General features: G+C 43.8%; 1 long non-coding RNA gene across 2 annotated transcripts in view; it reads right to left on the bottom strand.

Moving 5' to 3' along the window:
• The window catches only part of LOC308066592, a 33,398-nt gene extending 20,749 nt beyond the window's left edge, over positions 1-12,649 (bottom strand). For both annotated transcript variants that reach the window (XR_013929210.1, XR_013929211.1), the window contains exon 1: positions 2-12,649. This is a non-coding gene — a long non-coding RNA (uncharacterized lncRNA). The remainder of the gene's footprint in view (position 1) is intronic.
• Positions 12,650-13,060: the final 411 nt, after the last annotated feature.

The raw sequence follows: 13,060 nt of genomic DNA, 5'->3' as shown, positions 1-13,060 counted from the left end.
CCTCTGATCAGTGTTAGCCACATCCATTCCCTGCAGAAATGCATAAAGCAAAGCAGATTGAATAGCTTCTTCCCAGTGCATCACGTCTTCATTCCCCTTAAAGTTCTATCCTATTACTTGCCTCCAGCCCAGTTGTGCCCTCCAGCACTGCTGAATTTCAAGGAAGTGATAACTGCTTTGAAATTGATGGAATGAGCCATAAAGAAGACTAAGGACATAAAAAGCATCTGTTACCCTCTCGCCAACTTTGTATCTGCTATGTGATTCCTTTCAACTGTTTGAGTTTAAAATTTGAATTTATTCAGTGATCCCAGCATAGTTCCTGAAACTGTACAGTCTGCTGAGAAAAATTTCCTTGTTTTTAACAAAGGCATTGCACTTCTGAAGAGAACTAGACTACCCCTTTCTTTTCTCTGCACTAGTCTTATGCTTGATGCATCCTGTTTGCGAGTGTTCTGCAACCTCCCCACTCGTAGGCCAGGGCCCTTGGGGCAGGAATGGCTGCCAGGCCTCATTATCTGGGCTCAGATAGCCCCAAATGATGGTGGCCTGCCAGGAGCTGAGGTTGGGTGACCCATGTTGACTCCTTGAAGAGAGAGACATTGGGGTGTCTCAGCACTACGCTCCTCAGGTAGCAACTTTCCCCTTTTCTGGGATATCTCAGCAGTCTCCCATCATCCTCCTCCCTCCCATGAGCACAAAGATGAGAGCTGGCTGTGGAGCAGTGCCCACAAACGTGCCCTGATGCCTAGAGTTGGGATCACAGGGCAGAGTTGGCTGGACAGTGCTCTAGCAAAAATGAAAGCAACTCTAAAGCATGAAAGCCGTTTCATTTCCAAGATGTCATTGGCCTCCTTTGGCTTTCATATGCCCTATATATCTGACTTTAAAGGGGGTTAGCAGTAGTGCTCAGAGTCCAGAATTTATGAAGATATATGGGGGCTTGATTCCCTGTGGGCCTCCATTCCCCTGCTGTGGCTCCACCAAGATGTCAGACCATGCCCATGTGACGTAGCCCAGACTCCGGGTGAGGGTCGCCCCTTCACCCAGCATAGTGGCAAGGCAAGCCATGCCAAGGGCTCTCCCTAGGGATTACAAGTAGCTGCTCTGCCCCAGCCCCAGTATTCTTGCCTTACTCTACACACAGTTGTATAGATGGCCCATGAGTCCTTTTTCTCCATGCCTCAGCTCCACAGTGCAGTAACCAAATGCAGGGAAGGCCATATGTTGCCACTTTCTGCTGGCAGCAAATTACTGTGCAAATGGGCCCAAACGGGGGCATGGAGGCAGGTACAGCACAGCACTTGAACGCTGCTCATTGCTGCTCCAAAGGGGATGAAACCTGGGCATTGCCTTTTCCTACATATGTCTTTAAAGGTACAATCTGACTATAATTAATTTAGAAAAATACCACCATACATCAATGGACTATATCCTGCTACATCAGCTTTGAAATCTACCGAAAGCAGGACCAGTCAAGATCTAGACCTCCTGTGAGTGATAGAGTCCTCAGTAATAATGAAATTAGCAACTGGAAGATAGTAATGCCAAGGAAAAATGAAACAAACAGACCTTCCAAAAGCACTTGGGAAAATATCAACGAGACTGCTCAATTAAATATGGATATTGTTTAAAACGTATGGGTGGAGGCAAAAACAGGCAAGGAACAGCTGTGCCTCTTGAATCCCATCCCTTTTGTTTGAGCAACAGCACAAATCCCCACAGATGTGGGATCTTTTTTATTAGCTTGCCCCCTGCTCCATGTATCTTTATTTATAACATCTCTAACAGCATCTCAGGTTGTAACCTTGATTTATAATATTGGAAATGCTGGCACACCGTTTTGTTTGCATAGACGTTAGGTAGGTGAATTGCATAGTTGAGCTGTAATGTTGCTGTGAAGAATAGCAGATGTTTAGCTGTTTTCATTTCCACTCCTTGGTGAACAATCAACAACGTCTGATAACTTCTCCCGCTTGCTATGAGGTGGCCCAGAAATCTAAGTGGGGGGTCTGGCCAGAGAATCCCACACTACTGAATCAGCAGAATTACCTCCATCAGCCTTTACATGCACTTAATGACAGTAGATAGCTCAGTAATTTGGGCATTGTTTAGAGCTTTTTATGTACTTCTGGTTGCCCTAGGTCTGTTGCCAAACTTTTTTGGGTTGTTTTGCATATGTGATACAGTCCTCTTCTGGGACTTCCCGCAGGACATCAGGTACCTTTCTTTTCTTTTCTTCAAGAACTGAAAGCACACAGTACAGATGGCTGAGAAACATTTTTCCCCTAGTGAATATTTTCAGTAAAATGGAAACATCTTTATTCTAACTGAATTTCCCATAAACTCTTAATAAGAAACCTCCTGCTTTTCAGTGGAAAACAAACAAGCAAGCAAAATCCTCAACCCACCCTTGTGCTCAGCAAGTTGCCTCAGCTAGGGATCTAGCCAGGCTGCAAAAATGATGTTGTTTAATGCCATGAAAATGTAAGAAACACAGCAAATCACTCTCAATCATGCCTCAGTCAAGCTATCTTCCCACTATTTTCCACCTGATTTAAACCGATATCCATCCTCTCTGGAGGAGTCCTAGACTGCATGCTGCAGTCTGTGTCACCCAAACAATGGCACTGTTTGCACCAATACACTGCAGCTCAGGTGCACCCATTATTCTTGATTGATCAGGATGCATTGGAGCCACATGGAGTTGTAAAACAATTGATTCAATCCAATATCAAAGCTGAATCATGCCAAAACAGTGTAGGTTGATCTAAAATTGCTTGAGAAACATAGTTACTTGAAAGGGTGCTAACTTCACCAATTTCAAGGGAGTTATTGTTTTGTGCCACTATAAACAAGAGCAGAGCTAAGCCATGAGTCATCACCCATCTTTCTTTTGCTGCTTCTATTTTCAGAGCAAATCTGCTGGCTTTGCTGCTGGTGGAGGTTGCAGTGATGCATTTTGGAGCTTCTTGCTAGTTAAACAAGGGTAAACTTTGTTCTCTGTGGGAGAGCAGAGAGAATCAGGATGTTATGAGCCGAGAAAGGCTGAAACCCAAAGGCTCACATAGTATTTTTAGTAATATTATAAAATACAGGTGCCCAAAAGCCTAGGTTTAGTCTCAGCTGGTAACAAGCATTTGAGAACAGTCATTCAGTGGCTGTACCAGGTTCCCCAAAAAATTGCTTGTCCTGAGCAATTAAAAAACAGGGTCTAGGGAAAAAAGTTTATGGTATTAGACGGACCTGGACAAAGATGCCTGAGGTGAATAGTTACTTTGAACCCCTTAAGTATCTTTGCATTGCTGGATAATCAGGAGGTATTTTTAATAGACACAGCTATTTAAAAACTCTCTGACATAGGCATGCACAGGCAGGATGCATCCATTTGCTAAGACAGGCAATGTAGCAATCCATCAGCTGAGAAACATCTGAAAAAGGGCGGTTTTCTTCAAAAGGAAAATGGCTAAAGAAAGCATGTGGCTTTCAGAGAAGGAATACTTTCTTATAATTAAAGAATCCAGTCCACAAAACATTTTTAGTCTGACATTTAGTATTTGAACTGTCCCATGTGGTACAATGCTGTAGCTATTAAAATAACTTGTTTGCAGCTACCAGTCAGCAAGTAATTCTGTGGCAAAGGTACTGTGTCCATATCTTCCTTTCCATCCAGCTGCCGTTGCTGTCTGGTCTTAGCTTTCAGAACCTGCTCATTGCTTTCAGCAGGCCTGAAAACAAGATGTGCTAGGAGCCATTAGAAACTGACAGGTTCTCTTTGCAGACTTAGGGCTGGATACCATGCTCACAGGAACTAATGAGAGTCGTGTCTTCCACACACGCGTTGCTTTTGGATACAGTTTGTTCTGAAGATTGCCGTGCTGGCAAAGATCTGCCAAAGGATAGGATGAAATTCTCCCCTGTGTAGGCAACCAACAGGGGGTGTGTGCTTTACCACAGTCTCCTACAAGCCTTATTTTGACAACACAGTAATGTACAGCCATTCTGATGGTCTTCTGAAGATGAGTGAATTCCAGTCTTATGGCTTAACTGGTGTCACATTATTATGAATCACCACCAAAATATTTTCAGTGCTCATTGGAATAAATAGAAAACTCAAGCAAAAGCAGAAGAGCTAAACAGGAATTTAATACATGCACTAGGAGCCATTAAATTACTCTAGTTAGAGCCCTGTAAGTCTTGATAGAGAATATGCTGAATAAAGTTGCCTTCTTGTTTCTTTCAGGCTACCTTTTCTCTAATTTGCAGTCATGCCAGGTAGGGCTGATTCATGTTTCTGTGCTGCAGCACAGCAAGAAAAAGAAAATAGCATACCATGCTGGCAAAACTAAAGAGAGCTTGTAGACTACAATCTCCACTCTGGTGTGTGCACATGCATGTGTAGATATGCCTGGGTCAGAAATTGGAAAAGATACTCCTACCACTAGGGCAGATTCTGCTGCTATTGTACCCAGGCATTTTCCATGCAGCCCTGTGGACTTTGGTGGAGTTACTCTATCTGCATGGCAAGGATCCTTAAAACAGAAGTTGTATTATTGAAGTCAATGGGAACTTTGCCACATCCATGGGTTTCATGAAAGGCAGGGATATTGTGGGCTTAAAATTACAATCAGCTTTCAATTTTTCATTCTGGCTTGGGAGGGAAGGGCTTAGAGAGGAAAATGGATGGAGAGAAGCACTGATTAAAGCCAAGAGAAGGAGTTTGAGAGCAGCATCATTATGCTTTCTCAGAACAACAGGAATACAACATATCTCCAGAACAATGTAGACTGAAGTCAAATTGCAAGACTTGTATATTTTCCCTTAGGAAAAATGCTGTGGTGAAAAATGTTAACGATTTTTAAATAATGCTCCATTTTGCAGGGAACAGTTTTCCAAGCAGTCTTTGCTTCCAAAGCAATTGCTGACCATGTAATGACATAGTAAGTATCAAATACTGGCAGAAAGTGTATGTGGTAAGTACCATATAATCACAAAGTAAATTCACCATTATTTTTGCCTTAAAAACCAGCACATGTGTTAAATGATATTTTTGGGTCTGCTGTGTATAATTACCAAGCATCATACACTTCGGGAATACATAATTAGTACATATACTCCTTGTACTAGGAGTTTACAATTACTCCCTCAGGTCCAAATTCTTCTCTTGGATGCTACAACTGTCCTGTCTGAAGGGCCAAGTGTAAGCCTAAATATAGGATCCTTATTGACCAGGACTTTGGGGGCTTTCACATAAATAGCCAAGTCGACATCTTACCCTGTTCTGGTTTACTTGAAAAGCTTTGGGTGAGGCCGAGACCCAAACCAAATGTTGCAAAGGAATACAGGCTGGCTTAGTTGCTTTAGCTTTATCAGAGAGACAAAGATGTTTCATCTGCCTCTGTCTTCCTTTTGCCATTACGTTACTGCACTGGACAGCACTGTGTCTGCCTTCAAAAGGAGCTAGAAAATTTCAAAATGGGTGCAGGAAAAAGAGTGACACTGTGGCTGGAAAACATGCCAGACAGTCAGACACTTAAGGTATCAACAGGAAGTTTGAAGGGGTGACTGGAGAAAACATTAGTTACAAAGTCAGCTAAAGGTACTACAGAATGGGTGCCTGGAAATGAATGTTAGACAAGATCAACTAAAAAATTAAGGGTAGCAGTTTTAACAGTCAAAGTAATTAACCACTGAAGCAAACTGCTCAGGAAACTATGAAGTCTTCACCTGTGAATGTACCCTAATCAGACTCTGGATGTCTTTTTGGAAGGAAGACAAACAAGAATTATAGGGCTCAGGCGAAACAGGGCATCAGTCTATGGCTTTCACCATACAGATGGTCATTCTGGTGCTACTGTGAAATGCCTTGAAACCCTGACTTGATGGGAGAAATCAGGAATCAGAAAAATCTGAGGTTGAGCACACATGAGACAATGACAAACCCATCCCCGAAGGCTGCGCTGTTTGGAGAGTGACCCCGCTGCCATCAATGGTGCTACATGGTACTGAGTGGGGTGCAGATGGGAGCAGAGCCAAACATGTGACAGCCCTTTGGGTCAGTGTTCAGGGTGTGCTGGGATGGGCATTTGGCAGAAGCAACCTGAAAAACTGTGAGGAGAAAAAGAATGACTCCTGCCCAAGGAGCACAGCTTGAAGTATTTGGAAAAAAGGTAAGGATAGAAGACAACATGAGGAAACTTCTTGGGAAAGGCATCACACTGAAATATGATGCATAAGGGCATTTCTCACCTCACTGCATATTAAGCAGATGAATATAATGATGTATCTGCCCAAGGCTTAATTTCTCAAGCCCTCCACCTGGGCAGAAAACTCCCCATTCCCTAGAAAGACCACTAGGGTCTTCCAGCTGCTGACTTTCTGGAGGAAAAAGAGAGTAGGGCAATTTCTGGGCTGAATAGCTGAATAAATCCCTGTGGGATGTTACCTGGTGCTGTGGATGTGATGGCCAGCGTCAGTGTTAACACAACACAGGGCAGTAAGACAGAGCTGTAGCCAGACATGATACCTGTATCACACTGAATTTCCAGAGAATGCACATAATGGTTAACCTGAATCAAATATTTTGACAGAAAACTGCCAGTTCTATAAAGTAATTTTCTATTGACTGCAGACCTCTAAAAGTCTATTAAATCCTTTTGGTGAGGAAGAATCCTTTTAGCTGTGAAAGGCAGAACTAGTTGATTTCTATTTGATACCTTTGAGTCCTGAGAGTGTATGTTGTGATCTTTTTTCAGCCGAATTCCCAAAGCCTCTTTTCTCAAAGGATATGCAGCATGGAGCGAAAATATTCCCTCTTCCTTTTGGGTTCCCACTTTGACATGTTTTTCTCCCTCTGGTCAATGCTGGCAAGTGGTCATTTGTGTCTGAGGAAAGGAAGAATATCACTTGAGCAGACAAATGTTAACCACAGGACTACAAAACCAATTCACTAATATTCTGCTATCCCTTCCTGTGATTCAGTGATGCTAGTATATCTGAGGCACATCCTGGCACCCTCTTTAACATTGTCTCACCACATATTCGATGCCTGATTTTTAGAAACCTTTCTTAGTCAGAGCTGTGCAGCATTGTTAGATCTAGATAAGGGCTCCGGGTCACTGCAATTCAATGTGTGTCCTGCTTGCTTAAACTGAAGCCCATTATACAAGGGAACAATTATCTCGATTTTCTCTGTCTTCACATTTGTACTCTGCAGTCTAGGGACCTCAAAGCAAATGCTAATTAGTAAAGATCTCTATTTAAATTTAAAACCATACTGTGAGATTTTGGAAGAAAGTTTACATTTTACTAGTACATTCCCACCAGTGTTAAGCAAATCCTGACTGTTTATATGTTAAGAGTCTTCCATATAAAGATCACAAACATTAATTATTTTACCATCAGTTGACAGTGGAAAGCAACTGAGAGCTATTTCAGCATGAAGCATTTTGCCATGCATCTAAGTAGGTGATTTAACAAACCTCAGGTTAATGTCAAAGGTCTGGGTGGCTCTCACACTTACAGGCTACTGCACTTTGTACTGCCTGATGTCTACTGTGCCTCAGCTGCAGAGATTTTGTTCAGGATAATGCTAGCAAGTATTTGCTTTGATGTTAGATAGCATTAAGTGAGTAAGGGGGGGGGGGGGGGCTAGAAAAAAGGAGAAAGAAAGAAAAGCCAGCCCTGAACCTATAATCCAATCTTTCTGAAATATTCAAGATAATAGATAGCCTGTTTTCACAGTCAGTCTTCAAGAAACTGTTTAGATTAGATTTGTTCCGGATACTGTTTAGTACTTCAGCACTAACATTTCATAATAATTGCAATATGGTGCAAAACCTAGGATACCGTTTCCAACCCATGCTGGGGCAAGTCTGGTGTAATTCTCCTTGTCAGAGGCTTGAGTCAAGCCTGATGTGAACAAGAGCAAACCAAGGTCTACAGCCTTTATTTGTGAAGAAATAAAAATAGCAGTGACACAGGAAATATCTGGAGGCGGTGTGACTCAAGGGATTAATGACGGTGACAAATGGCCCTTGTCAATTTACAGCTGCTCACATTTGGTTGCATATCACAGCCACCTTGTGTTTCCTTTGCCCAGATGTAAATGACCAAACACGACATTGGACACTAACAAGGTAAGCCCTACATGAATATTTCAGTTCTTGGGGGTAGTGACAGGTAGGTGGTGTTGCCTGGGGTGCATGGTGCAATACCTCTCAGCACACCTGGGCGCTGACGCATTAGGAGATGAATGGTACAGGGAAAACTGTAGCTGGGCAGGGAGAACTGTATGCAACCACACTGTGCAGGACAGTGCCAGTAGCTGGAAGGGAACCAAGGTTCAAGGAGGGTGGAGGCAAAGGCGCAGAGTTAAGAAAGACTGTGGGTGTTCTGGAATGCCTTAAAGATGGACAGTTGAGGTTGTTTTGGCAGTGCAAAGGGAGCAGGAGCCTGGACAGCACAGCCAGATCTGGAAGGCCCAGGGAGCAGAAGGGAGCATCCACATGAACTGCAGCTCTTGCAGCTCTTCTTGCCAACTTTTGTTCTTTTTTATTCCTCTTCTCAAAATAGTTACTTGTTAGAACAAGCTTCTTGCCAGGATGTCGCAATTGAGACATTTGCTCCAGATCCTGGCTATGATTTCTGTAGCAAGACTATGCTAGGTAAATCAAACACCACTTCCCCAACAAGTGGCAGAAAACACAATCCTAGCTGCACTGAAAATAACAAATTTTGACTCACTTCCTCTTCAGAAATGCTTCAGTATGCCCCATTATGCAATTCTCCAGCCTCCTAGTACCATGAGGAAATTAATATCCATTTAATCCCTCAACAACAAGCTTCCAGGGGATACTTCTCCCAGCACAGCTCCTTCAATCGTGGTCATTTTAAAGTGGTGCAGCTATTCCTGGCCCTGTGCTGACCAGGTAATGCTCTGCTACTATCATCAACCTGTGTGTGTGTGTGTGTATGTGATCCAGATCTCTCCTTGCTATGTGGTTTACAGAAGATATGAGTTGCTTGGCATTTTAGCTAGAACACCTCAAATCCATAGCCCAGACTCCAGCAGATCAATCTTTCAGCTTTTCAGGTATACTGCAGTCTCCAGGAATTATCCCAACTGTCTGTCATCAAGCCAGCACCAGACATTAAAAAGATGTAGGTTCTACTTCAGTGGATAGCATACATTTCTCTGGTGACTGCTGGGAGGTAAGCAGGGGAAAAGAGATGGACAATTGCTTGGATGTGAAATATGCATGAAGAACATTTTTATCAGCCCAGAACTGAATCAGGATCCCAGACTGCAGTCTTGCTGGGTTTTACATCTGTCAAGCCCTTCAGACTTCTGAGCTGCAGCAATAAATCTTTTTTCTGCTAATGACATCAAGGCAGCATGGCAACTATTTAGACAAAACTGTCCTGCACGCACACATACAGACACATGCCCTTTTGGTGACTGCTTGTTGGAAGAAAAATACTCAATAGATCAAGGACAGATGCTCAAAAGTAAAAATATCTTCTTAGTTGTTAGTGTGAATGAGGCTTTGCTAAAGAACCGAAAAGGGTGAAAGGAATTTCCATGAATTCAGGTGCTGGCTCAGCAGCTCAGTCTATAACAGGACCATTCCTCTGCTGAAAACTCAGACATGTGCATATGAACAGTACTGTCTCTATGGAAAACCAGGGGAGCCACAGCACATTTTTCAGCCAGACCACCCCCATTTTAGCTGCAGTTTCCCACTGAGTACAGCAACATGAAGGACCTATCCCAAGCACAAGGAGGTGCAGCAAGACATTAGTAATGTATGATGAACACTGAACGTTCACCTCTAAATTCAGTGCATTGTTTTGTGGCACTTCCCGGTGATATCTTGGTAAAGTTTTAGCGGAGCAGAAATACCTTTAATAGGGGCGGAGCACAGAATCCTTTTGAAAAAAACCCTATTTTCATTGCCACCCAGAAAAGTGCCACAGATCCTGCTACTCATGGGAATATACTATCAACTTCTAATAAAACACCTAACTGCTTTTGAAAATCTGGGCTTCTGTTTTATTAGTGCCCTCATCACAGACCCAGGCCCCATTCACACACTGCTTCTAATCCTCAGGGATTTATATTTTAAATAAGCATATCAGAGACCTTAATCTGGATCATCCAAGAGTTTCTTTGGGGTTTTTAGTCCAGATTCCAATCAAATAGATAAAGGGATGGGACCTCGAGTCTTTTGCAGTCTGGAGTCTTTTCTGCAGTCAGGTGTTTCTTCTAAAACTGGGGCTGGGGTAGGAAGAACACCTCTGGCTGACCCTGGGCATCTGTATCCTCTCTCAGATCACGTCAGCTCTGCTGCATGATGAATTCTTAGTTGGGGATCATACATAGTCAGCACCGATGAGGCAGCCAGCGCTGAGGTGGGTAGCCGCTCCCTCAGGACTCCTCTAAGGCACTGGCAGTTTGGATGCAGCCAAACAAGCCGAGTGCTCGCGGGGAGATGTGTAGGTGCATGCATAAAATTAACAAAACACCCGCCTTGCCAAAGGGGCTGGGCTGCTGGAGGCACATGCTTGGTGGGCAGCTGCCTGTGCCTGCTGAACCTGGAGGCAGCTGTGGCCTGGCTGACACTGTGACAGGCAGCCCCTGTGTGTGTGTGTGCTTGTCCTCCGTGGAAGGGCCAAAAAGGCAGATGAACATGCAATGTGGCCCACTTGCCTGGGCCTGTCTGGCATCATGCACCCGATGCATGTACAAGAACACTGCCTTTGTTCTCCTGGAAAGGTAAAACAACCGCAGCTGGTTGTTGTCTTTGGAGAAGCTGTTTACTGTGCCCATGGGGAGAAGAGTGGGTCTCTTTATCTTTTTAGGGCTGCCCAGAGAACAGAAATGGGCCCAACACAAGGCAGAGCTACTGTCTGATGTACATTGCTGCCCATCCCTCTGCCCCACACTTTGCAGACCAGGAGAGCCTGGCAGGGGCCCACTGAGACAGTCTCCAAGGTTCAGCCAATACCCGTAGTTGAGATCCTCCTTCAGGGCTGCTGAAGGTCTGCGCCATTTCTGGTGCCACCTTACACTACCTAGGGAAATGTAGCCTTGAAAGGGAAGTCATCTGCAGCTCATTGCCCAGCTGGAGAAATGTCTTGAACGCAGACAGCTGAGGCTGCTCTGGCTCCAGCACAGCTCAGTGTCTTCAGTACTGATGTCGAGGGTAGGTAGACATGGTGTTTGGTTGATCTGTTGAAGACACAAAGCTGGGAGACCTGCAGTGCATTTAAAATGATCTCATCAGCTTAGAAAAACAGACTGGAGAAAGTAGGATGAAGTTCAGTAAAATGCAGAATGCTATGCTTAGGCTTGAACAAACAATCTTAAATCTTTCAGCTTGAAGGCGTGTGAAGGAGTCCTGCTCTGCAGGAAAAACCTCAGCTGGATTTTCGTGCTCAGTTTCATGATCAGCTAGAAGACCAGATCTCTACACAGTTTCTTTATGACTCAGTGTAAAACAGAGGCTTTGTAAAACAACAGACAGTGGCTGTTTAAAGATCTGTCATCGTTCCCCTCTGGCACAAATACTTCTGTTGGTTTGATTGAGAGCACAAGCTTCTGGTGTTGTAGTCTGAGGGCATCAGAATTAAACTTTGAATTTCTCCTGGAAGGTGGTGGCCAGAAAGTGTATTGGCAACACCCTCTGAGTAAGAGAAACCACGGTAATGTGGTTGTGCTGGGGAATATGCCTTGCTCCCCTCCTGTGTTGCTCCAAGTCAATAGAGGTATTACTCCAACAACTTCAAGAGAGTTAAGCTGCTATGAAACTGGGAATAACGCAGTGTTTAATTAGATGATTTTGATAAGAAGAACCTGGGTTAACATGTGTAGCTAGAAGAGATTAATTGGAGCTTCCTTTCCCAAGGTAATTCCATGTAGGATTGCCTCTGGTCACAACACAGTTTCACTGTAATGGTGCTGCACATTGTTAAAAGTCAGCAGTCATTTATTTTGTGCTGAACAGACTACATTATGAAGGAGATAATCCAGTTTGCTGTCATTTTGGCAGCTTGTTAATGACATAGGGCAGCATAATATTGCATGGGTTCAGATATTAGCTGCTAAGCTTCAAGCTTTATGCTTTGCACATACTGTCATTCTTCAGAAATAGTTTTTGCTTTATCCCAAAACTCTGTATTAAATTTATTGTCACTTCTGGATAGTGTCTAAAGGGCAACCAAATGACATTTTTCTTCATGCCTGTTAAATGATGTAGGAACAGAAGGGGGGAAAGAAAGCACTGACAATTAACATGGCCAGAGCCTTTGTAAGAAGCAGACAGAACGGAAAAGAGAACAGATCTAATCTGACTCATTCAGAACAGCTTTTAACAAACCCTCCATTGCTCTAAATCTATGAATGTCCTTCATCTAGAAGGAAGGAAAGTCCAGTGGTGTGCATATTAGGCTAAGACTCACGTGAGGCTAAGAGTTGGCCAGGACCAGGTTCCTCCCTCCTTCCCATACTCCATCCCTATCTCCTAATTTCCAGGTAAAGAAAAGTCAGGCCTGTGGCCCAGCCAGGAGCCATCATACGCACAGCTGGCAGCACCAGGGCCTCAGGTTTAAGCCCAGAGAGCAGGGGTAGATGAAGCTTTGCGAAGGTGAGCTTCCATGGCCCTCTGCTCTCCGGTTCTTCAGGGGGACTGCCCAGCTCTGCCCTCTGATCACAGCCTGGTGTCCTTTCTGGTGTACAGGGAAGCACAGGGAGTTTGTGCTGAGGAATCTGAAGCTCTTTGTGTGTGGTTTCTGTGGCCACAGTAAAACTTGTCTCCTGGTTTTGGTTTGCATGAGCTCATATCTTCTGAGTTTTATTTTGACTTTCAGGGAGAAAAAGGGGAAATCTGCTGAAAATGGATAGCTCACTGCCATTTCCACCACACATTACCAAGCTTGCTCTCCATTGCATCAAACTCTCCTAGGCCAATTTTGCCACAGGTTTGGTCTTTGAGAGTATTTCATATTAGAAATGGTTTCAGGCTCACAGAAAATAACAAACTCTTCTGGAAACCATGCA

This window comes from Falco punctatus (genome assembly GCF_963210335.1).
Source record: "Falco punctatus genome assembly, chromosome: 6".
Classification (NCBI taxonomy): domain Eukaryota; kingdom Metazoa; phylum Chordata; class Aves; order Falconiformes; family Falconidae; genus Falco; species Falco punctatus.
The sequence above is the reverse complement of the archived record's forward strand: the minus strand, read 5'-3'. Positions and strand labels throughout refer to the sequence as shown.